The sequence below is a fragment of the Notolabrus celidotus genome, chromosome 19 (assembly GCF_009762535.1).
Source record: "Notolabrus celidotus isolate fNotCel1 chromosome 19, fNotCel1.pri, whole genome shotgun sequence".
In the NCBI taxonomy this organism is placed as follows: Eukaryota; Metazoa; Chordata; class Actinopteri; order Labriformes; family Labridae; genus Notolabrus; species Notolabrus celidotus.
Window position 1 is genome coordinate 15,718,890 of NC_048290.1, and position 27,298 is coordinate 15,746,187.

Consider the following 27,298-nt stretch of genomic DNA (forward strand, 5'->3'; position numbering starts at 1 on the left):
TCACTTGTTTTTAAAAACTGTAGTTTGTTAGCATTTAGGTTCAGTCACAATGTGAGCATTACTGCAAATGCAGTAGATTTTAGTAAGTATAGATACAGAGGAAATTAATGCAACCAAATGTGCCAAAACAGCGACTCTTGACTCAAACATAAAGACTTAAATAAATCTCTTATAAACTATTCTGGGTTCATTAAAAACACTTCAATGTAAAGGCACAGATAAACGAAAACATGGAGCTTAAGCCTGAAATGTCAGTGACATCATTTAATACTTAAAGATAGTCTTCAATTTATGGGATAATTACAGCTGGGTAAACATTAGCTTTAACCCCTCGGGTGCTGACAGACTACCTGAGTCGCTCCTGAGTCTGACTCAGGTGAAAAGAAAAGACAGGACAGGACAGGACAGGTCAGACCTCTCTGATTGTCTCTAAGAAGCTCAGAGATTAGCTTCTGAAAACACTGACGACAGACACCGCACCGTGTTTATCACCTGAACTCTTAAAGGGCTGAATAAGCCTTATAACATCTATTTGCTTGTTTTTAGAGGTTCACATTAAAGGTTAATCGTGGTCTTTGAACCTGCAGCTCTCACTTCCTGATCACTGAAAGCAGCCCTCTGTTAGGTCGCACACTTTAACATGAAACTGTTCCTTCCTCAGACAAACATGGCGCTCTCTTCAGAGATAGACAAAGAGCTACAGTGCTTTCTTTGCAAAGTCAACAACGTGTAAAGTCATGTGACAGTGAACACAGTCACAACTGAGTCATGTTGTTTACATCAGGTTTACAATCAACCTTTTCACCTATGGTATACCCCATAACCAGATACTTTAACACTACTTTATCATGTTAATACTCCATTCTATTGAGCTGTACTATTTATTTTGACGTGTGCTGCTGACCTCTTGGCCAGGTCGCCCTTGTAAAAGAGGTTTTGATCTCAATGGGTTCTCATCTGGTTAAATAAAAGGTTAAATAAATAAATAAATATGCCCTGCCTGCTTTTTTGCTGTCTTTTTAAATCACTTTGTCTCTCTGTGTTTGAAAAGTGCTTCATAAATAAGTACAACTACGATGAATGAAGACGTCAGGGTGTAATTAACATTGTGTCCACTGGGAGGCGCTAACCCTCTGTTACAGAGAGCTGCGAACTGCAGCTTATGAGAGGCAGATAAGTGTTTTGTTTGTGAGGAAGAAGAGCTCATCTGAGGGAAGCCTTTGATGAAACAACTCAAGGAGTGATATTGTCATGTTGAGAGAGACAAATTAAAAAGCAACAAAAAAAATCCAAAACACAAAGGGCCTCTGAGAAATGTATTAACACTCCAATGAGGAGGTTTTCAAGGAGGACTGCTGACTCCACAGGAAACAGAGATATGAAAAAGACGGGGATGATCTCTGCTTCACATCTAGAGACAAACTGGAACAGAGATCATGCAAAGTTTAATGTTCAGTAAATTTTGGAAGTTTGAAGGTGTTACAGAAAAGTAGTGCTTCAAATTAAGGCCAATATTTTCATGTAAAAGCTAAGTATGAGATATAAAACAGAAATGAGGTGTGACGTTTTACTCTTAAAGTTACACACTTATTTAAGTTTTTCCAAAGTACCCAGCACCTTTATAAATTTTTTTCCTTCTCTGAATAATATAACAAACATTTTTTATATTGGTTTTAACAGTGCCTAACGTTTACATCATATTTTACCAAGTAAAACAGAAAAAACTCAAAATTAAGGATCTGATATTCAGTGCAGACTTATGATAAGAGCTGCAAATAAAACAAACTGAAGAATTTTGTGAGGACCAACATTTAATCATATGTTGTATCTGTTTTATTTTTTGCTCATTAGTTTGTAATGTTTTTTATTTGTCTCAAAATAAAATATATGAATTCTCTTTTAACTGTCTGTGAGCTGCTTATTTATTCTTATTCATTATTTTTTAAATCAATAATAAATCATGTTGTCAATAGAAGTAGGTTTACCCATGCAAGGATATTTTGGGGTTGTTTTGTAGATGACAATTAGCGTACAAATATTTAAAGGAAATTGAAAGCCTGCTCTTCAAGAAACTTTTATGAATTTCAAAAAGAAGTAAAAACATGAAAGAATGTCATAAAATATGAAGAATACGTAAAGTGACAATGTAAAATGAGCAGGTGATTAGAATCCTGTCAGGGTGAGAAAGATATGAGGCAGAGAGGATTCCTGCTCACCCTGTCAGGGTGATAATTTGCACAACCACCCGCTCATTATACGTGATTCCAAACAAGCATCTACAAAACATCTCCACCAAATATAGTGACTACGCGGATATATTAGAGTGATTAATCGCTTAGTTTCAGTAGCTAATCATGATTAATTACATTTTCAATCACAGGATTAAAATTGGACTATTTTGCATTTTAAAACTGTTTTTAAGAATGTGATGAAACTTTATGATCTTGACCTTTAGATTTATTCTTCAAATAAAAGCTGCACTGCTACACAAGCGTGGTCTGCTGTTTTTTGTGAAGCAGTTGCCCGTTGATATCAGTCTGATTAGCTGCTCCTGTATGTTAAGCTTGTAGGTGTTAGATCAAACTCAGAGTACTTTGATGACTTTTTAATTTTTTTAGACACAAAGAGCATATTATTTTTGGCGCTGCAGAATTAACTACATCGAAACGTTTAAAAAAGCATGATTGAAAAAAACAATCATTTTGCACCATAATCGCTATTAATGCTGACTGCCGTAATTCTGCTATCATAAATCATTTTTCTATAATAAACATAGAAACAATATAAAAATCCATGCAGATCTCATAAACCATCAATCAGACAGCCTTACATATAAATGCTTTCTTCCCTATAATCAGTCATGTTGTGCTGATTTCACTGAAACCCTCTGAACACTCCTGAGGGATTGCTGAGCTCTGGTGTCAGTCGAGATTTGTAAAGATGTCCAAACTCTTCTTAAAGCACCGTTCATAAAACTCCACATAACAAAGTGTTCCTCCATAAATATGAGAGCACTTGATCTCAGCCTTGTGTTAAAGTACTCTGAATCTGTTCTTCATGATGGAAATGAAAATGTGGAGTCCAGTTGCCCTGAGCATCTTGTTTCATTACAGCAGCTTCAATAAAAGAATCAGACTTGCACAATATTCTTTGGGGACATTTCTCAGAAAAAATGTCTAAATTCGCTTTCATGCTTTTGCTGTTAATACTGTTTTTCATTACACAACAAATCTGAAAAATCTGGACTCAACTCAGGGCTGAACTTCAGCCTGTGAATCACTTGTTTATGATACCAAAATATCCCCAAATCTGCTGCTGGGCCTGGAGAAACATTTTCAAAGAGGCTGCGTCAGAAAAAGAGTCCTATCTGGATTTTGTTTGACTTGAGAGTTCACTTTTCGGTAACTGCTGCTTCCCAGTGGTCCCTAAACACCACTATGTTCCACAGTAACCTTTGTGCAGCATGGCATAGGAGGTGACTGATGCATTGTGGGAAATATCTCAGTATTTTTAATTGTGTCAATGCTTCTCGCGCCTTAAAATGCCATAAAAAGCCATAAAAATTAACATCTTGGTGGTTTCCGAGAGACTTTAAGACTTTGAAGCTTCATGCAAACCAGTTGTTTTGTCAGCTGTCAATCAAAACTCATCTTAACCAATGAAATGGCTTCATCAAAACACCTGTGTGTGTCACGAGCTGCGAGAAACATCATCCATCAGTGTGAAGAGACAGTAATTACAAATGAATACCTGTGTGTGTGTGTGTGTGTGTGTGTGTGTGTGTGTGTGTGTGTGTGTGTGTGTGTGTGTGTGTGTGTGTGTGTGTGTGTGTGTGACTATTTTAAAATCACACACACACACACACTCTGTGCCAGCTGTCAGTGTGTTCTGATTAGGTGCGTACGTACAGAAAAGCGTGAACAGAGCTCTATAATTGCTTGAATGTATGTGACAAACACATTTCAGTCCATAATTGCAGGTGAAAACTGTGTGGGTGTTATTTATTTATTTATTTACTTTACATTAATGCACCTCTCTCCACGCAGCCCGTCACATATGTTGGTTTCAGCATGTGGAGGTTACACAGGATGTACACGCTGAGGCGTATTTATTGAGCAGAAAGGATCCATTGTATAGAATAGAACCGTCTGCACACATCGTTCCTGTCATGGACAAAGGTGATGCTGCAGACCTGTATGTAAATCATCGTCGCTCTTAATGCCTCACTCCGCTTCGTATACTGTTGCACAAACATATTTATTTGCGGGGAGGTAAAAGGAGGAGGGGGATGCAATAACAAAGCAGAAATGTTTCACAGGATGAGGAGCGGGGGAAAGACTGATAAGGATGAAGAAATCATGTTTTTCCAAGTTTAGCTCTGTTACCAATCGGCTCAAGAGAGGGAGAGAAAAGAAAGTTAAAGACAAGCAACTGAAAGAAAAATATCAGACTGAATGAAAGAAAGAGAAAGAATGAAAACAGAACAAGACATGAACAAAAATGAGAGAGAGGACACGACTGACACAGCGTCTGCCGAGGAAATATGAATGCAGATTCTCAGATCTCTGCATGGCTCCTTGTGCACTGCAGAAAACTCAAATCTTATCGAATGCATTAATCTAATGTCTGATTAAAACATCTCACTACACTTCATAAAAGTCACATTTGATGATTAATCCCAGATATAACATCCAGGCTTGAAATAAGAAGCATTATTATATTTCAAGAAGCTTAACAAGTCAATTGTACACCCTGCAATGGTAGCTATTTTTACTTATTCCAAGTAATTCAAGTCTTATTGCTTCTTATACCTCAATATAATAATTTATATTTACTATTTTAAGGGTTTACGTGGCTTATATTCCGAGGAATGAGATATTTTACAAGATATTAGACAAATCCTCAAGGTAAGATTTGAAGTTTTGCAGCAAATCTGTATCCTTGGGCTGGATACAGAGCCAGAACTACCAAAGGTACAGCCTCAGTATGTGAATGGTGAGCTGGTTAGCAGCTTTGCACTGCACCAATGATCAGTGTTTGAATTCGTGCATGAAAGGATGAAAGCTGACATGCTGTGTACATCACCATAGTGCAAAGACCAGAGAGGACAGAATCCAGATATGTCCATACACAAGTAACTACAGCATCATCATGATTTGCCAAATTTAGGTGAACCGTCAAATAATGTTAAGCCCTCAGCTAAAAACCTTGGTATAATTTTTTGAGCTACAGGTGAAAAAAGTTGTCCAGTTTTGTTTTCATCAGCTCAGAAATATATCACAAGTCAAGTCCTTAATGTCAGCAAAAGATCTTCAGAAACTCATTCACACACTGCATCCTCAGAAGAAACAAACAGATGTGATAAAAAGCAACAGAAATGATTAAGACGGGAATCTGGAGTAGAGATCTGTTGTTGTGAGATTTTAAAGCTTTAAAATTACATTAAATGAGACCTCTACTTCTTTAAATCCCTCCTTTATTTGCTTCTCGAGGTCACAGAACATTTCCAGCTATTTTAAGAAGAAGCCCCGTAGCAGCAGGGGAAGACAATATTACTCATTCCTCCGTTTATCTCTCTATCTGGTGCCCGTGACCTCTGACCTTTGTGCTGTCTGTGCCCTACAGAAGATAATCCAGCTTTTCATCCTGCTTTAAATAGTCTTGGGATTAACCGGATGTAGCAATGAGGCGTCAAATTGATTTCGCGGTCAACTTCAGAAGAGTTTGGAGATATTACAAACAGATTAGCCTTCAGAGAGGAGGAGGAGGAGGAGAAGGAGGGAGGTGAAGAAGGGGAGAAAGTTGACAGAGTTCAGATGGGAGTTGTCCAAGCTACCAGTCTGCCTGGAAGTCTTGGCAGGAGCAGGAGTCTCCTTGCGTAACCCAGCTAAAGACTCTGTTCAGTCTATCTCTGGGAAAATACCGCCGAAAACAACACGAACAATCCATCGCAATTAGACTTCATCTTCTCTGTCAACGCCGGCAACCAAGTTTATCTGGTTTGAACTTTCTGTTTGTGTTTGAGCTCTCGGTCAACATCAGCTTCTGCAGATTGTAAAGAATGTGGGGATATTTTATAGAAAGCATGATCAGAATTTATTTAGAGATATGTTTATCGACCACTCGGGCCACTAAGAGTATGTTACAGGGGTAAGAGAGTAGCTCAGACCGGGCCACCCTGCTGCTCTGAATGCTTCCTGTTTTAATGAAGAGCATGAGAGAAAGCAGGAAAACAGACATGAAAATAATTGAGTTTGTGCTTTTTGTATATTGACAGTGTGTCTGCAGCTCATTCTGCTCAGTTACAAATAAAACAGACCTTAAAGAAACAAATTATTAAACCCACAAGAGAGGAAACAAGTCTTCTTCTGATGTCTTCAACTTCATCAGCTAGTGAGCAGAGTGACTCGACTAGCTGCAAAACTTATTTACTTTTTTCCAAAGAGTTTATAGTCTCACTAAAATATCGCAAAGGCTGAATTCGGGTAAATCAAAACAGAGGTGTAGCAGCGTGTGCTCAACTTCCTGTCCACAAGAAAAAGCCACTTCAGGGTCAATAATGCAAGAAACAAAATAGTAGTATTGCCAAAAATGGCTAACTTTGAGCCTCTTCTTTTGTTTTTGTTTTTAAGTTACATGCTCAGGCTTTTACACCTTATCTGGAGAGGGTAGGTCAGTGGATAGAGCAGTTAACAAGGCGAGAGAGTGGGAAGGGAAATGCAGAAAGAGGTTGGAGTTGAATCGGGACCGCCTGTTTGAGGACTTTAGCTTCTGTACATGGGGTGCACGACTTAACAACTAGGCCAAAAACTGCATCCCGAACTCCATCCATCCATTATCGTGACCACTTCTCCCGTTTGGTTTCTGACTTTGGGCAGAAGGCACGGTACACACTGGACAGGTCGCCAACCCATCACAGGGGACACATGAAGAGACAGACAACCATTCATGCACACACTCAAACACTACGGGCAATTTAGACTGACCAAATAACGTGATGAACATGTTTATGGACTGTGGGAGAAAGCCGGGGTATCATGCCTGCGCGGGGAGAACAAGTAAACTCCACACAGCCCGACCGGGGACTCGAACCAGGAACGTTCTCGCTGTGAGGTACTACCCACTGCACCATGCAGCCCGCTTTCCAAACCCAGAGCTTCTAAATACTAATCCAGACACCAGTGAGTGGCGACAAAGTGGCCTTGTCCACTGCTCTTACAGAGTCTTGGACAGATGTCTGTCTTCGCCTCTTCAACTCTTTGTTGGTCCTAAATATGAGTGTCATTCCAGATTCCATTGTATGCTCAACAGCTGTTATCTTCTACTGAGGCTCTTCTGTAATTTCAATAAATACATGCATGTACAATTTGTCTTTTTGTCTTCCATAACTTCTTTCTGTATTTCTGTGTCACCTGACTCCAAACATGCAGAACAGACGGACCGTTTATCTTAAGCATTGATCATTTCTGCAGATCAATTCAAGCCTGATATATCTGATCACCCTACATTGGATGAGGAGTCACATGTTAGGTCTATAGATTAAGAGTTACCTTCTCTGTAGGATGCTCTCTGTGTTGGGAAAGTTTGGCATGACCTACCTCTAAGACAGCTTTAACTTCCCCAGAGAGCTGTGGATGTTTCTGCTCGCTTTGATTACGTTCTCACTTCTGACTTACAGCCGGACAGCTCCATTTTTAATGACTTTATTATCACCCTGACAAAGAAACGGCACCACAGCAGAGTTTTAAAGAACTCTTCCCAACAATTTCAGTGTGAAAGCTGCTCAACTCCAGATTTGTTTAATCTTCGTTGTTGTAGAGCCACAGCTCAATCCTCTTTTCTTGCATCAAACCCAGCCCTGCGTTGTTCCTGACCCGACTACATAAGCCTTCTTTCAAAGCCAAGGAAAACCCCAGGAGAAAGAGAACAGGGTGACGTCTTCTTCCAGTAAGCCAAGTGGATCTGAGAAGTGGGCAGGGCAACATGATGGAGACGTGTAAAAGGTTTTATTACAGCACCATTCATCTCCTGCCATTAAGCCTTTGATCCCAGTTGTGACAGGAGCCGATCAGTCTCGGGGATGAGAACTAAAGTTGCAGAGAAATTAGGAGATTTCCTGGAATCTGATCAGAATAATGTGTGTGTGTGGGAGGGTGTGTGTGTGCGTGCGTGCGTGCCTGCGTGCGTGTGTGTGTGTGTGTGTGTGTGTGTGTGTGTGTGTGTGTATGTGTCTCTGCTGGCACACCTTGAATCCTGAGATGTGTTTTAGCTTGTCTTGTCTGACAGAAGTGAGAGCAGTTGAAGTGTTGCTCTGCCAAACGGCTCGTCATGGCGGCGGTACAGAGAGTACGGGCGAGCGAGAGAGCGGGGTGAGGCAGCAGCCACCTACCACCATCTGAACGTTTACTGTCAGCGCAGCACAAGTGGTAACGAAAACTGAAAATTCACCAGGAAACTTTCACTTTCTCACACTTTCTGTGGAAGTTTTTTTTACAAGGACTTCAAACCGAGTCCAACTTTTACAGTTTGTCACACTTTTACAGTTTTTCCAGCCAGCCTGATGTCCACACCAGAGTTACACGTTCAGATCCACACCATGGGAGCATCTGTGATGTCAGACACATTTCTGAAAGGCTGTTTTTAATCCTGGAGTTTCAATGTTTACTTTCATTGATTCACTTATTCACTATTGGTGCCAATACTGACTTTATGAAGCAGACTAGATTAAAGGGGGATTCTGGAGTTTTTCAACATGAGCAATTTTCAAAGAGTTTTAGGAATAACATCAGGAATAGGTTAAAAAAAACCAAAATGCATCCACCTAGCACACAGCTGAAACTCAGCTTTAATGGTTGCATTGTATTCCCTTCTAAAAATATACTCAATTATAGTATTTCTATTAAAAGTGCTCATCTCTGCCATGGAAAAACTATTTAAAGCGGCTTCTCCAAGAGGTGACATACTTCAGTTTGGTTTATTATTTGAGTTTCCTCTGTTAAAAGTTGGGAAAGGTACCAAATAAGCCGACACATATCATCCTACTGTTTTGGCACCCATCTTTTGGGGTGCCAAGCATAACTATGTGATGCTAGAGGGTGGAGTTATTCACTCTGAACCCCCCTTGATTGGCCAGAAGAATTGTGTCTTCCCGTGTGACAGAGGTAACAATGAGCGAAGACAAAACATGACATGTTTCAATATCCTGTGGACTTCGAGAGAGCAATTTCAAAACCTCTGATGTTGACGTTTTTGTCTTGCTAATACCAAGTTATCCTTCTCATCCGAGCTCCAAAGTATGTTTTCCTAAATATTCTTGATCCTCTGCTGTACTTTTTCTTTGCAGCCTGTAACCTTCTCTTTGGCAAAGCTTGTCTTCTTTCTACTTTCTTTTTTCTTAACAGAAGAAAGTACGCAAAATCATCCTTTTCGTGCTGAGTTGCATTCCTCCTCTTATTCATTAAATCAATCAGCAACTACAGTGTGTCATGTAGCTATGATATCACACTATTTTGTAGCTGACATTTAGCTTTTTTTAATTATTTTGTACCAGGCTGTAAACATGTTTTAACTTGCTATAACAAACATGCATTTTAACATTGGTGTTAATGGGGATTCCTGGCTTTTGCAGGAAGACTCTAGAGGACATTTGAGGAATTGCAGTTTTTTGAACTCCCACATTGGCTCCCCAAGGTTTCCGCCTGGTCTAACGCCCTCACAACCTTGACTTTTTTACATTATTTAAGCCTTTAAAAAGTTCTACTGATTATCTCCAAAAGATTTAAAACAGCAAAATCACAACACAACAAGATAGCTGGTCAAGGCAGGCTGTAGACCAGGAAGGTGAGTGTCCTGCAAGGTTTCATTCATGTTTTTACCAAAGCATTTCAAAGCAAAAGGTCTCTCTCTGAAGGGACACAGAGTAACTATCTGAGTCTGTCAGCAACAAATACAAGAAGTTTTGGAGGGTGTAGTTTGATCAGGGATATTACTTTACAGGCATTACAACTTATCATTAACACTTTTAAATCACAAAATATGTATAAAAGGAGGCCAGGTTTAGTTTGTATACTTATAAACCTAAGTTTGACGGTTACTCAGGTCCTTAAAAAGTGTGATTTACGTCACCATGCACACTCACAGGCACACTTAACAAACGGCGCATAACAGAAACATCACTTTAGTTTCGTCTGTCCTATTTCTCACCTTCTTGTTTGTTCTACTCTCTCTCTCTCTCACACACACACACACACACACACACACACACACACACACACACACATCCACACAGAGGCAGCCAGGATCCTGTTGTGTTCTCCAGCAGAGCAGAACCTGCTGCTGTTGTGAGATACAGTGAAACTCCCACATTTGTGTTTCAGCTCTGTGACAAAACCCCCAAACCCGACACAGGGCTTTCTCCCACTCACATGTTCAAACATTAAGGAACACGGTCCTGATTTCACAAAACAGGATGGTCCGTTATAGAATAAAAATGCTAAACTTTCAGGCACATTTTCAGAAATACAGTGAGAAGTTTTCAATAACGCGAGCTCAGAGGACCCCCTTGATATTTGTTTGGTGGTTGCACAACTTTAGCTACAACGAAGGATCGTATTTTAGAGACTGAAGCTTCTTACTTTGTAGAAAATGTCTAAACTACCCTTTAATTTTTGTAATGCACTCTGAGGTGTGAGTGAGGGTTCAAACCTCAGCATGCACTGAAAGTATCTACTGTGTACAGACGAGACTAATGCAAACAAATGAAGGCCCTCTTAGAAACGCCCCTTCACATCCCGCTGACTCACTGTGTGCAGATGTTGCCGAGCTCCTGCTCTGTCTGTCTCTGCAGCTGCCGGAGGTGAAAGGTCAGCTCCTCACTCAAAACAGCAAACCTCCACAGTCCTGCTGTCCCTGTGTTCTCCTCACACACCAAACCCTGATCACAAGAGCAGACAGGGGAGGTTCAACAAGCTTTTACACGCACCCACAGGCGACCATACAGGAGGCAATTAAAGTAAATAACGCTTAATGCTAACACTAGAATGGTTAATGTGAGAGGATTAGAGTGCACAGACAGCGCTTCAAAGAGGTGTTAGGACAGCAGAGACTGTGTTAACGGGACACTGTTAACATTTATTATTACCCGGCTGTCTTACTGATCTTACGGTTGTGTAAGATGCTTGATTCAGCAGCAGGGTTCAAAGTTGAGACATTTGTTTATTTTTAAAGGTGTGTGAACCGCAGAGCTCAGAGAAGGAGGAGAGCTGAAGGAGGATAGTTTCATGTTCAATCCAACGCAACAGGCAGAGAAGAATCCATCGCCATGGAACGCTAAATGATGAGGAATCACTGGGACTATTTAAAAAAAAAATGTAAATCACTTTAAATCAATAAAATAACCTTAAAACAATGTTTTTTTGACAACGTTTTTGTATTTTAAGTTAGCAGCCGGGTAATAAGCGCGATAATGTATGGTTAGCAGGTTGCAATGGGAAAAAGAAAGGCCGACCTCAATGAGATGTCTTTCTATTGGCAGAAAAAGTAAAGAAACATCAAATCAGGGAAGTATTGTAATAAAACTGGAGCAATTTTCCTGATTTATTGCTTGAAAATCTGACACCAACCTCAGGCTGGATTTATAGATGAAGATCTGTCTCGGTTTAACACACCTTAATAAAGATTCTGTCTTCTGCTACCAGAGAAAAGTGACTTCCTAAGCATTCATAATCTCGGGAGTGCTGATAATATTAAGAGAAAGCAAAGAAGTGCCTCATAAGTCTGAGAGTATGTAACACTTCAGCTCTTAGCACCCTGCTGTCTCAGTTTGTCAGACATCGCAACATGTTGAGTGAAACAGAGGAGAGCGATGAATCACCGGCTGAAGCATGAGAGAGTGGGGTAAACAGACAGACAGGTAGCCGAGACAGACAGACAGACAGGAGGAGGTGAGCGGAGACAGACGGACGAGGGGACACGATGAGTAAAGATAAAGTTGTTGAAGGTGACGTTTAATCAGGCTGTGAGTCTGAACCCGTCGAGCTGACGGAGTCCGTCAGAGAGCGTCTGTGGGCTGAGAGAAAACAGACCCACTGAGTCACTCTGGCACATGATGATCGGTCGCCTGTCTGTCTCTCTGTCTGTCCCCCCCGTCTATCTGCGGCCATGTGACTCAGGCTGAGAACAAACTGGCATCATGTTCACACAGCAGCCAAATTCTTGTTTCGAAGGAGATCTTAGGAAACTAACAAGCAGCTCAACTAAATATGTGAAGAGATGATTCTTCATTTTGAGAATAAAGGCGACAAACTCAGAGATGAAGGCTTCAAAAAGTACATCCAGCTACAAACCTCATGCCTGGAGGAGTGAGTTGGTTTACTTATCAAGCTCACACTACGAGTAAAACGCTAAGTGGGCAAAAGGACTCTTCAGTACTCAAGCTCATTTGTGAATACGACCTCAGGAGAGATCGACAATGTCGATAAAGAAATGTAGAAAAAGAAACAGAAAAAAAGAGAAGGACACGTATTCCCACAGAGAAAGAGAGTGAGTGGCATAAAGAGGCTGCCAATAAAAACAAACCCTTCGCAGACTGTTAGGAGGAATGCAGTTAAGGCAGAGTTGAGTAATTAGCCTCGTTCCCTGCAGCAAAGATTCGTTTAAAAACACTTTGCAGAGTTTCAACGTCAGCAAAGACAAAATGACATTTGATGCCTCTGATTCACTCGTGGATATCTCTAACTGTTTTTTCTGCAGGCATCATGCTTCAGATTGTTTTAAAGACGCTCTGATGCAGAGTCTGAAGACCTATAGTTTAGTTTTCATCATTAAAGAGTGAAGAGAGAAAAGTCTTCATTTGAGATTTGTCTTAATGGGACATTTTACCTTCAGGTCGTGAACATTTACATCATCATTTATTAAATATAGGCATTTTATTTTATCTGTTTTAGTACATTTACATGCTTGAATTCATCTGCAACACAGTGAAAATGTGATTCTGTTTCTTTTCATAGGTTAATATGAAAAATCCCTTTGACTTGTTCCTTTCAAAATAGTTGTCAAGTCGTTACTTTTTATTAAAAATATAAAAATTAAATGCAACACGTTAAAACAAGTTAATTTTCCAAATGTAAAGATCCCTTTGAACTCATATTTACAGCCTATAAATGCAGCTGACTTTTTGAACTACTTTGTCTACTGATCTGGTCAAACACGCCATAAAAACTCAGAGTCAGCTTGACCTCTTGCATGAACTATTGACCGATCAGTAAAGTGATGTTTTGTTTACGATGCATTTAAAGGACAGTGGCAAGCCGCCTGAGAGGTCATGTGTTGTTGTGTCTGAGGTGAAACATTAAAAACTGGATTAAAATATTTTAAAAAAACTGTAAAATAAAAGGTTTTAACTCCTGGATTAACTTTATACAAATTGTTGTGTCCTTTACCTGTGGCTCCTCAGGAATGGGGGACTGTAGGATGTGAACTTTGTCTTCTATCAGCTGCCGTAGTTTGTCCAGACGAGCAGGGAAGTCCTGGAACGCTTGAGACTGTAACCAGAGACAGAAAATATTCGAATCATTAAATCAGCTTTCATAAGAGCAAACATGAGACAGGCAGCCTGCTTTACGTCTCACAACTATGTCTGACTGTAACCGAACTCCTTGCACAGTGTAAACATTGTTTTAATTATACATTAAGTCTGACCTCGGTTAAAGAATGCCTTTCATCTTCAGGGCATTATACAAAATGTTTTACCTGAGCGTCTAAGATGCCATCGTCGACGAGAATAAAGGCTACACCCAAGAGTCAAAACATTCCTCTCTGGCTCATTAGACATTTTCATCGTCGTGGAATGGAGAGAAACAGGAATTGTGGGAGGGAAAGGCTGAAATGTGGCAAATCCTGCCCTCACAACTAAATTATGATGTCCTAAATACCAGAACACACTGTTTCACATCTCAGATATGAGACACGAGAGGGGACAACAGTTCATGTGAGCTTCAGACAGAATCAGACAGATGCAGGAATATGGTTGACATGCAATAAAAGACGCTCTTTATTTAATCTTGTCATGATATTTCTAGCATTTTGAGATCCAAAATCCCAACGTAAAGCCATGACATGTATCCTCTTTCAACCACTAGTCTAAAAAACAGATAGAGAGGGATTTTAAGGAGCTGCAAAGACAAAGTTTTGCTTTATTTCTGCAGATAAGTTAGACGGATGAGGGATGAAACGGCAAAAGATAATGACTTATCCTTGGACTAAAGTTTGTAAGATATCTGGAGAAATTTAAGTTTGTATTTCTATTGTTGAAAAGACACACAAGCTAAAGTCTGTGATTAACAAGAATTGGCAAGTTTGGTCAGGCTAAATTAAAAACTCAACACTGAAGATTTGATTGTCGCAGGATTTGAAACCCCAACTTCCAGGTTTAATCAAACCAAAGCCATAGACTGATGGTAAAATAATGTATAACTGGTATTAAGTAATCAAGTTGGATGAAGACATGTATTCTTCTGCTTGGCTGGTAAGAGTGATCATTGCATAAATATCTGAGAAGAATAGTAAGAGGTGGATGCGTTATAGTCCTGCAGAGATAATGTGTGTGCAGAAATGCATCCTCAGTGAGTAGGATGCATGCAGACCTCAGCAGGTCGACATGTGTCTGATGGAGTCGACAAACAGCCTTATCTTTGTTCCTGACTTAACCTTAAAGACTTCCACACACTCACTCTCAGCTGGCTGACCGACAGCCTCAAGTTTTTAAAGTAAACAGCAACAGATTTCTTTACTCCGGGGTCAACAGGTTGCACAAGCTGACAGTGAAGTTTTACAGCAACAACAAGCAGACTTCACTCATCTTCCTACTTCAACTTCCCACATACTCGACAGAAGCAATGTTCATTCTGAGAGTCTGATTTCACTTTGTAGGGGTTGGAAGAGGCTCACAATTGCATAGGTTGTGTACCAATTACAGTGTATTACTTGTAATAGCAGTGATTTAGAACTGCGTGCTTTGCTTTCACCTAATGATGGTGCAAACTCCACACATTCCAGGTCTTACATTTCCCATGATGCAATCAAATATGCATGTTTTTTATTACTTCCCTTCCTTGTAAAACAAATATGACTTCATATCAACGCCTTCAGTTTATGATTGAGACTTAATGCTGAATAATCCAAGGTTCACCTGGTGACAGCCGGACACAGGTTATACCAATATAAAAATATTACGTAAACTACATGTATTATTTTTATATTATTATTTTATTAATTTTTACTGTTTATTTTGTTCTTATTTATTTATTTGTATTTATCTACTCAGTTTTATTAATATATATATTTTCAACTCTTATCCTTATCCTTTTTAACTTATCTATTTTAACTATTTATATTCTTAATATCAATTTGATGCATATTTTATTGTTGTCGGTGTGCATTAGTCTCTATTCAAAATCCATTTTTGTTTTTTAATATCTTGCTTTTATTTGATTTCTACTTCTTTCTTGTTTTCAATCGCTGTAAAGCTCTTTGAATTGCATTTGATTTGAATGAACGGTGCCATATAAATAAAGCTTGATTGATTGATTGATTGATAGATATTTAAATATATATATCTTCTGATCTGAATGAGGCTGAATGTGTTTTCATTAAAGGTTGTGATTTTGCATGTAGACCAGCAGTGCATCAAAAATAAGAAAGCCAGTTTCATGGGGTGGAAATATCTGAATTTGAAAAACATATCTCGCCTAAAATGAACTGCTATATGTGTTATCATTCAAGCAGAGCAGTTGTCATGTCAGGTAATGTGTTTTTTTTAGAAAGACGGTGTCCTTAAAGACTTCCATTAGTACCTGTCAGCATGCCAGGTGAGTGACAGGGTCAGGTTAAAAACATTACCTTGTGCTGATGTTTACTATGATGGATAACCTCGTTTTTTTTAAAAAAAGCACTGATTGAATCTGTAGCAGAATGATGTAACGGGTAACTTTGCTCACAAGAGGCACAGAAAGATTACGAAAATTAAAGGAACTGTTGAAACTTGATTTTCTTCTACTTACAGCAAAAGTCGCGACAACCTTCAACGTTTCTAAGTTGGTTTCAGAAGTAAAATGTCAAAATGTGACATCAAAACAGTTCTGAAGATGAGGATTATAACTTTGAGGTGTTGGTAACCACATTAAAAGTCTTCTCACTGAACAGGCTTTTATTTGTAGAAGCTTCCCACCCACCATTGTCTGAAACCCACCACAGAGCGCCATTGTAAGCCCGTGCTGAAGCAGCTAACCCGCCTGCCTCCTATATGTGTTTTTATCCTAAAGGAGAAAATCAATCTCCATACATACATTAAAACTACAGATGGACAGCAGGCAATTAATTCCCGTCTCCGCCATATGAGTGGATGCATTCACAGCATGAGTGGGCTGGGTGTGCATGACACAGAGAGTCTCTGTTGTCTGATTAAAAGCAATCAAAACAAGTCTATTGTGTTTTAATCCCTGTGAGGAGGATTACATGCACTGACAGGAGCTTCGGGGAGCAGAGAGGAGTTTCTAGTTGTTAAAAGATGATGGAAGTGAGACAGAAACTGTCTCGATATGCATTATTTAACTGACATGTGACATTCAGAGGACCCAAAGAAGTCCACTCTTTACATAAAACATCTCATTATAAAGTAAAATAGTGCAAATGTGGGATGCTGTAGTTCTCATCCAACTTTGTCTCCTCTAGATTATGTTAATTAACTGATAGTTTTTGTACCTTCTCATATTTCCTGGCAAAACTTAATTGGAAAAACAAATTAAAAGAATGTAAACATGTTTCAGAGGAGTCAGGGTCGCAAAAGTATCACAACAATGTGTCAAAAGTAACAAAACAATACTCGCAGAACTGATACAAACGCTGTTATCTGTGCTGCTTATTCAACAAATTGATCTTGTCTAGGTCCCATCCTGTGTGGATACTGATGCTGGGTCAGGTGGGCGACCTAAGGACATACAGGTATCACACTGGTTTATTGTAGCGCTGCACTGTTTTGCCAGATTCTCCCAAAAACTTCCACCAGATCTGTGTCCAGTCCATCTCCGATCCGTTGCAGTCCGGCTCCGTGCTCTCTCGTCCGTCAACACCCACCGGTTGTGTTTTCGGAACGCAGCACAGAGCAGGACCGCCAGACAGCTGGAGTCATGTGACCGAGGTTTTCCCGCGGCAGTCACTGAATAAAGGATTATCCTCCTTCTCTCCTCATCCATGTTGTCTTTATCAGCCTCTGAAAACCTCTGACTCAGTGACTGGAGTGTTTTTTTCTGAAAATTAACCTGATGGATCAGAGACGCAGCCGGAACGCTACGGAGTGGATCCAGTGGAAGTTAACACATTGACTAGAATAGAAACCTATCAGATCTGGTGCCGTGACGGACCTAACACGGATCTGGCTGAATTTGTCTGTAACCCAAGCCTGTATATATTAAAAAAGGAAATGCATTAATCTGAAGAAGAGGAGGAGCACTGTGAGTATGCCTTTGTATGAACGTCTTACTATCATCATAAAGCATCCTATAAATAGCAAGAAACTTCTGCACTACTGACTTTAGACCAGGCTTTTGTATGTCACTGACACACTGTCTTCCTACTTTGAATTGTATGCAAAGTAAAGCAGTTTCAAAGATTACATGTCACCTTTTCAGAAAACAGTATTCTGTTGACACCGGCATGCTGGATCTCCACGTATTCTATGAACCTAGAAAGATCAGTCTGAGTAAACTGCTTCAAAACTGAGACTAACAACACGTTTAAAGTAAAAAGTTTCTCAAATACTCACTGAAGAGAGAGAAGTGTTCATGGTGGAGGACGAGAACCCAAACTCATTTCCTGGCTGTGCTCAGATCACAGGGGGTTTGTGTGTGTGTATGTGTGTGCAGTGTGTGTTAGTGGGTGGGCTGCTCTTGTGTGTACATGGAGATGACCCTAACAACAACCTCCCCACTCACCATTCAGAGAGAGAGAGAGAGAGAGAGAGAGAGAGAGAGAGAGAGAGAGAGAGAGAGAGAGAGAGAGAGAGAGAGAGAGAGAGAGAGAGAGAGAGAGAGAGAGAGAGAGAGAGAGAATGTGAGTTTGGTAGTTAATATCCGGCCAAAGTTTGTCAGGCTCTGTGGGTTTGATTGATCAGTTTACTCGACCCCTCATTTATATGTGCGTGCGTGCATGAGTGTGTCACAGAGAGTGAAGCAAGAAAAGAAACAAAGTTTTGAATGTCCTGGATGCATAAGAGAACAGGATGAACTAAGTGTGCAACCGAGTCTCCAGGAATGTACATCTGTGTTTCCAAACTTAGATCTACTGTTAAAGCTACAAATGTGTTTTAAAAGGTAGTAAAAAATATTAGATTTTACTTTCAGTCTGATTAGAAAATATATCATTATTAATAATAATGTCTGAATTCTTCTGGCGCACATTATCAGTTAAAGATACTGTAAAATAAGTAATGCCATATCTGCAATTAGTTCGAGTATTTTGAATGTGTTTATTCTGGCAAAAGAAAAATTTGATGATAGGCAACATACTGACACCGATGTCAACATTTTTGTGACCTTCCTACGTCAATTCCAAGCGGCAACCTCCAGTCTCAAACGATGAAGCCAATGCGGAAGTGTTATAAACTGCAATACATCGAAAATCCGTTTGAGGCTGGCTGCAGAAACACCGGAAACCACATAGACATGAATGGGAAAAAGACGATCTTTGCAGCATTATAAACATGTTTACAGCCTGGTTCAAAAACAGCTTGGCCCTATGAAGCTAATCTCTCTATCGGCACACACTGTACGGGGGGTGAATTTTTTTCTGATGTGACGGTTCAGAAGATATTAAGATTATGAGTTTTTGCCCAAATAAGTTCATGACTGACGTGACTCCCGGTCGGGAACACATTGCTATTGGCTAGGAGGCTCACACTACGTCACACTCTGCCTGGTTGAGTTCCGCATTTCCAATATGGCTGGTGCCGTCGATTTGCTTCAAAACAGCTCTCAGGAACAGATGGGTGACGTTACGGATACTACGTCCATATTTTATACAGTCTATAGTCAATTCACAACATTTCTGCACTACAACTTAACGTGTCCTGTAAATGTTATTCACTCTTCCATATTGGTTACATTTGGATGTAACTTCTTAGAGACAGGGCTAAATGGGCTCATATGAATGTTTTCATTCCAGAAAAGGTATACATTCCTGGCAGGTTTTAAAGTTACATTGTGTGTTAACGTAGGGAAAATCCAAAGAGTTGATCATGGTCAAAACTTCTGTCAGCAGATGAACTCACTTCTAAATTTTTCTACATTATTCAACAGCACATTGTATTCCAAGAAACTTGTCATGGAATTAAAGATAGAGGTGAAGATAAACCAAAATCTGTTCTTAATCCTTGCACTAGTCAAATATTTTGTTTAGTAAAGCAATTAAGACATTACTGATTATGTATCTACTGCAGAATCAGTCAAATAATGTAGCTTTATGATTCTCAGCCGGTGGGTCCCGACCCACAGGTTAGTTGCAGAGCCATTTGCAGTGGGTTGCAGAAGTGTGCAGAAGTTGCAAAAAGCCTTTATTTAGCCTTATTTATATTTTTTTTTCTATGTTCTGTTTGGGGATTGTTATTACTTTATTGAGAAGACTGAGGACAGAGTAGGACACTGGAGGAGAGAGTGGAGGGAGTAGAGGATGACATGTGGAAAAGGATTACAGGTCAGATTTGGAAAATTTAGGACTATAGCCTCTACATCATCCACACAATTTAATCACTGAGCTAAATTGGGGCCTCCCTTGGCCTTAACTTTAAGAGGCTTATTTCCTATGATGCAGGGCACTTACAGCAGTATGGTAGTTTATTCATACTCCAATATATTAGGTGATGGTGATGCACCTTAAAGCTGGTTGTCACCTGTTGTGAAACAACATACTTCAGAAATGTGGGTCTTGATTTTTCTTACAGAGGTGGTTGGACCACTTATACATTATGCATGAAGAATATATACTATTTGTACAGAAGCAAATATATTACATATGCTTGATGTCATAAAATATTAATAAAACCGCAGAAGATGATCATCATTAATCAGGTGTAACACTGACTCTGACAGGAACAGTTCATGTCCCATCACGCATACAGGAAACTCCATATAAACAAACTATCACATGAACATCAGTTCAGTCAAGTCAGAGCAAAGAAAGAAGAAAAATAAACTGAGGTTATGTTAGATCACAGGACTCCAGTCCCCACCCCCCACCCCCGCTTGATTCCCACCCCAGGGTGTGTCTGGGTGGGGCCTGATGACTGTGGCAGGTCGCCAAGTCAGACACACCTTGATAAGCAGGCAGGTATGAGGAAGGTGGAGAGAGTGTAGGTAAGTTATAGCTAGTTCCACATTATGACAGAGAAAAATGAGGCAGTGTGAACTGAGGATGAACATTTAAGGACATGACGTTTTAAATCTGTGATGATGACTGCTTCAAAGTGAAACTTAATCTGTTTCCATTCACTTACAATTTACTGAGTGATTTAAGAGCTTTTAATGCGCTCCTCTTTATTCTAACCAACAATCTACCTCAGTAAAAGTTGAATTATAAAGATAAGAACATCAGTCTGGTCTCCTTTGAAAAACTCCAGCTCAGAGGAGCGTCCCATTCTTTTCAGATGAGACACTGCAGACTCTCCCTGTTTGAACAAATAACATTATGCAGTCAGGTGAGGTAGTTCCTCCGCCCCACAGGAAGTTATGAATCATCTGACTCATTTCTGTACATGCACTGTATGATTGTTTAGCTCTTAACCCAGAACGACAAGACGGCAGGTTGTTTTCCGGAACAAGACCCTTTTTAAGATGCTTCTACTTCTGACTGGGAATTCTGTAAACTCATGATTGATTTTCATTAGTCATGTTTGGCTGTGAGGATTCATAGTCTTTGTTATGGTGCTACAGTTACAGTCTAAACATAGATAAGGCATGACACAACAGTCTTTTGTGCGACATATGTACAACTTTTACCAAATTGTGCAGAAATGTTCTCATGCTTTGAGTTTACAGGAGACACAAAGTTAAACCGGTGTGTCTGCTCACTTTGTAAGCCATTAGCTAGCTTTGTAAGCTAACTAAGGGTAATACATCGGAGTTTACAAAGTTAAAATGTTGTTACATTACAGTTAATATCAAGTTTCAATGTGATTTTGTTTGTAGAAGTAAACTAGAAACACATCTGACCATTTGAATGATTGAACTGCAGCATTTCTATCACATGTATCTGTGAGTCTAAAGCCGATGAAAGGTCAGAGGTCATCAGCTCAAGGATCTGCACATGCAAGATGACAACACATGTCATTACTCAGCAAACAAATCTGAGTGTGGTAATTTCAACCAGAGAACTGTCCTACCCAGCATGCTTTGCTCATGACTCACAGCTGTAGTATGTCACCTTGTGTGTTGGTGCACTTTGAACCAGCAGCGGCTTTAAACAGGGAGTGAACAGCAGGAGCCGCCCTGCAGGCTCATTTACTGACCAGGAATGTTTCCTCAGCAAGAAAACTACTTCAACTCTGAATCTGTGCTCTCTGACACGGAAAAATATGAGCTGGATTTACACTGTGCCACTTCACACACATTTAATATCAAGTTTATTGAACTACCAGTTTTACTATGAAGTTCTAAATAAAATAGAATGAGTGTTTTCTGATGATTACAGCAGATATAATAGCTAGAACTAAGTCTCATTAATGATGTGTAGCAACCTTTAGACAGCAGAAAATATGAACACATCCCAGAATTCAACCCCTTAAGGGATGCACAAATGGGGGCAGTCTTTTTCAGCACATCTCATGATCAATAAGGGTGAGTTCTCAACAAATATTGGACTAAAATATTCTTTAAGAAAAAATAGAAACCTTGGACATGCTAACAATCAAATATTGATTAATCAATAAAAAAAAACATTGAGTTTCTTATGCCAAAAGTAATGCCAAATATGTTGTTTTTCCCCTAAGTTATATTTTCCATAACAAAAATGTACATAACTGACAGTATTGAATACGGGTACAACATGTTTAACACTGATTATCAACGATCAGGCTCATAAAAATAATCTCTGCTGGCATAGTCTTATAAAGTGAAGGCTCATACTACTAACAGAAAAGTACGTCAGACTCACAGTGTCCAGTTTTCTGTCTACTCATTCTTATTGAGAAAAATAATCATGTATTCGATCAGGTGTCAGCCGGGAGCGCAACCGGATCATAATCAGTCCGGCGGCAGAAAAGCTCAGACGGCTCTGATGTTGCTGCTCTGCAAACATAGTATACTAGCAATCCCCACCAGTTTGTTGGCTTTGTATCTAAAAGTGGGGAACTGTCCTATATAAAGTTCTCAACCTTCGTGCCTGTGTCGTCGTTGGCAGCAGTTGCGTATTGATCGTCTTTAAAAAGCGCACTTGGAGACCTGACGCACAGCCGTCACCTTTGTTCGGGTGATTCTTTTAACTTAAAACGCCTCCCTGATAGCTGGATGAAATTTGAGACCACATGGTGTTTGTTCAACGTGACGGAAAATTGAAAACAAGTAATTTCTTAACAATCAATTCATCAATACTGAATTCATTGTTTACATCCTTAGTTTTGGGGATATTTACTTTAAAGCTTGAGTGAGGAACTTCTAGTTTGTGTTGCTTTTGGCGCCCCCTGTGGACAAAATAATACTTTTAACCTCTTAGCTGATCTTATCCCGAGAAAGAGGAGTGTTTTTTGACAAAAAATCTTGTTCTGCTGTCTTTTAAGAGTCAATCGTATCACTCAGTCACAGTTTATCTTCGCTGCAGAAAATGTAACAGAAGTCTGTTTTTGCAGCATCTTTGACATTCACACAGCTGCAGCGGTTAAGAGCAATAACAAAAATGAAGGGATGTGTGCATTACGTTGCCTTAAGGATTACATGTTTTGTCCTCTTTTTTAGTCTGCACCAGAATCACTAGCTTCTATGGATTGATTTATGAGCAGATAAAAAGACTGTTGTCACATTCAAGCATTAAAAAAATTACTCCCAGATATGAACTGCAAAAGAGCAAATTAAGACCTGAGGTAAAACCAATGTGCATTCAGCCTGGTTAGGTCTAATCTGATCTGGATTGTGCAGTGTCCTGTACAGTGGCATGCAGCTTTCTCTCCCTCTAAAAACAGACAAACAGTAGAACCAGTTTGTCAGTAATGTGGTGAATAAGCAGCGTATCACCTCTCCTGTATTTGCGGTCTCCTCGCTCGCTCCTCCTCTGTTAATTGAAGCAGAGCTCAACCAGTTCCTCTGAATCACACACAAAATACACAACAATTATTTAAGTTTAAGCTCACATCTTTCACACTCTCTACTCTATCATTATCTGGGTGAAGCAGAACAAAACAACCAGTTTCTGAGTTTCTTGACTCTCACAGTGAAGGTGTTTTATGCTCTATGGTATGGCGTGTTCTGAAGTCTCTACTGTTTCTCTGAGCGGAGGATTTGAGTATCAAGATTAGGAAAAAGTAAAAATGCATCAAATCTGCAGCAGGTATGGAAGGTAAACTGTTCTAAAATTTGATCCTCAAACACAGACATGAAAGATTTACTTCACATTCCCACAGAGGGAAATGTTCAGAAACAATAAGACAAGTTCTGAAAACACCACTTTGTACTTCTCTTACTGTGCACACTAGACTGATTAATAGCATGTTTTCATTGCATACAGGTAATACCACAGGTTATTTTAGTTTTGGCACTGCAATGCTCTCAACACCACCCAACTTCAGGGTTTGCAGCTTCTTTGCTGTGAGCTCCTCCCAAAGTCTCACCCACACAGAGCCGGTAGATGTGTAGACGACCAAACGTGCAGGGACGATTAAACACAAACAGACAGGTGAACAGTAACAAACTGCAGAGCTGCATGATTAGGGACAAAACCAAACCATGCAGGATGATAAATTCATCGTTTTCTGCACTTCTCTCACTGGAGAATAAGCAAAAGTTTAATATAAGCTATGTTTATGTGACAGTTCTGACTGTTATCTTTTTGCAAGATGAGGTAGAAGAGGCCTGATACTGCTTTTTGCAAAAGGAATAAATCAAAATTCTGTTAAAGATAGGTCATTTAAGAGATCATTACTTTATTTGGTTATCTATTCCTGCCCCACGTCTGACTGTGATCTGATCTGTTTTATTTATTTCCTTTATTTTTATTTTTATAATAATAAATCTGATCAATTATCATTATTATTAGTAGTGGTAGTATTAGTATTAAGTATTTATTTAATTTATTTATTAATTTTAATTATTATTATTATTATTATTATTATTATTATTATTATTAGTAGTAGTAGTAGTAGTAGTGGCAGTAGTAGTAGTAGTAGTGGCAGTTGTAGTAGTACTTTAGTAGTAGTAGTAGTAGTAGTAGTACTTTAGTAGTAGTAGTAGTAGTAGTTTAGTAGTAGTAGTAGTAGTAGTAGTAGTAGTAGTAGTAGTAGTAGTAGTAGTAGTAGTAGTAGTAGTAGTAGTAGTAGTAGTAGTAGTGGCAGTAGTAGTAGTAAAGTAGCAGTAGTAGTGTTAATTATTATCATTATAATTATTATTATTACTATTTTGGCATGGGTTTATAAATCTGCAGAAAGCTGAAATGTGAGTACTTGGTAGTTAAACAGTTTCTTAACAGATGTAAAAAGTGTAGCCACAACAAGCTCAAGCTTCAGCCTACACCTTTGTGGCCAGTTCAATCCCTAAATGTCTTTAATTATCATTTTTATGCAACTTGTTTTTGGTGAGGAGGACCTGTTAAGGCTGACTAAAATTGCATCTATTACTGGAGGCTTAGTTTAAATTGAATGCTCTGCTTTTGATCTTAACAGAGCTTAAGTGTAAGTACTTGAAATCTCCTGAGTGGATGATTACAGAGTGCAAATATCTCGCCAATGGCAATGCAAAAATCCCAATTTCAAGTCTATATGTATCAAACTATTATCTGACTGAGTGTTTATAACGGGGAGATAGATTTGGTATTCTGCACTCAAGCTTAAGTCCTAAGTTCAATGTAATTTAACTCAAGAGTCGTGCTGTCTTTGCTGAAAGATGTTAATAAATGTTTCTTTTAAATCATCACTGCCATCTGAAAAGGTAAATTGACATATAAGTGCCAGATTATACAGCATTTTACACAACTGCAACAATTCAGAATGTAACAATCTATATCCACTAAACCTGAGGATACTTCTAAATGAGTTAAATGATAACAAAAGTAGAATAATCCTGCAGACCCGATTAAAATGGGAGAAACATGCATTCAGAAGGAGACTGAAGAAGAAGGATCATCAAGACTTTGAAACTCCTTCACTTTCCCCTCTCTTACTTCACTTCTATAACTAGATCATCGACAAAAACAACAACAACAACAACATCTCCTCTCCAAGCAGTGCAGCTCCCAACCAGCACCCACCCAGCCTGCACCCACTCGGCCCTCCAACGAGGCTTAATGAGTAATAAGCACGGGGTGACCACAGTGTTGGAGTCCAGCCAATTTTCCCAGATGCCAAATTGAAGCCTGGAGGTAATGCATAATGCAAAACAACACTCATTAAAACTTGGAGGAAAAAAAACAAGGAGCTATAAAATGCAAAAATGCACTAAGATGCATTTCAGGAAGAGCTTGATGGCAGTTTTTAAATGACTGAGATGAATAATTAGGACTCTCAGGCATCCATTAGCAGGAGAAATTTCAAGATGGAGAAAATGGGCTCTAAAATGTACCCATGACCCGAAAATCTAAACCGTTTGGTCTGAACATTATGTTGACTTGGAGAATGTAAACGAGGCTGATAAAATGAGATGAAGGGCGAAAAGTGAGGCTTTAAGGTATCAAACATTAAAGATTTACATAAAAACCCTCAGAGGCAATCTTAGGAGTTTAGAGAGATCGTACTAAGTTTGCTGTGAGAAATAAGTTGGAAAATAAGACATGAGGACTGCAAAACTTGAGAAACATAGCGGTGAAATGTATCTCAACAGTTTTATTGCAGCAAGTTTAACCTTCTCTGAGTTTGTACTTTGATAATCTGAACAATAAATCACAAGGTTTGTGATAACTTCATTCTGCTGGCAGCCCCTTTCAGGTGGGTTATCTTTGTTCTGATACAAAAAGAGATAATAACTTCCATTAGGAACACATTTCCTGATATATTTGTGCTGCAATCTGCAGAAATAAGAATGGACAAAGAGATGGAAGTAAGAAAACTTTACTAAAAGGAAGGTTCACTTTCATATCTTTGCATATCATAACGCGTTTACATTTCTTCATCCATTAAAAAATTAAGTTCTTTCCTATTTTAAAGATCCTCATCCAGAAGAAACAGTCAAATCAAAGGATTTTAGTTTTAATGCCAAACAATGCTGACAGCCTGATGCTAGTAGCTCAGTAGCATAAAACAAGAGTCGAACTGAGACAATGAAAACAAACTGAGTTTGTGGACACAGAAGATGTGCTTTAGTTCCTTCAGTGATCATGATTCTTTTGAAGTGCACAGATAAATCATGGATCCTCCGGACAGAGTATACTTCCCTATATCTCCACTCTTACGGCCTGAACGCTTCAATTGAAGTCACCTGTTCGGCTTATATAGCACCATAAATCTGTAGAGTTCAATGCATACCAGGAGATATTTAAGGAAGACATGCTTCTGTTTCTGATTTCAGAAAAGTACACGCCTCAAAAACACTACAGCTTTTTATGAGTGTTTGGAAATATTATTTCCTTTACGTAATCAACACAGTTATCCAGTTTTTAACTTGTCAGCTAAAACAACAACAAAAACGAATTGACTATGTGTCCCGTATGTTTTAATCTCAACCTCAAACACATCTATGATGTGTGTAATCGGTGAAATCTTTCTCTGTGTTAATCAATCTGCTGCTTTGATGCCAATCTGCCAAGATGACTTATGTCAATCAAATTCAGGAGGCGGGGCTTTACTCTCCTGTTCCTTCAGGATTTGTGTTCCTGTAGATACTGTGGTACTGCTTGGCTGTTCAGCAACTGACTTCTCGTCTTCTTGTCTCATCAGTTGCACTATAGAGGAGCTTTAAGGTAACATGTTAAGTTCTATATTCGATAACTCGACTGATTAACTCATCACTTCTCAGTTTCTGCAGGGAGAAATAAATCTGAGGAGTGATAAGGAGCCTTGATGCCAAACACAAACAATGTTTTGCTTCTGAAAGAAACATTTTGAACCATTCAAATGCGA

General features: G+C 39.2%; 1 protein-coding gene across 14 annotated transcripts in view; it reads right to left on the reverse strand.

The window, feature by feature from the left end:
- Positions 1-27,298, reverse strand: part of LOC117831196 (cingulin-like protein 1) — a 60,069-nt gene that overhangs the window by 21,744 nt on the left and 11,027 nt on the right. For 6 of the 14 annotated variants that reach the window (XM_034709762.1, XM_034709758.1, XM_034709755.1 and 3 more), the window contains exons 2-3: positions 13,440-13,541; positions 10,803-10,933 (exon numbers count right to left, since the gene is read on the reverse strand). The gene's annotated coding sequence lies outside the window, so the exon portion shown is untranslated. Of the gene's footprint in view, positions 1-10,802; positions 10,934-13,439; positions 13,542-13,749; positions 13,853-27,298 lie in introns of those variants that run through there. The other 8 variants (XM_034709760.1, XM_034709756.1, XM_034709767.1 and 5 more) reach the window with 5 other exon arrangements.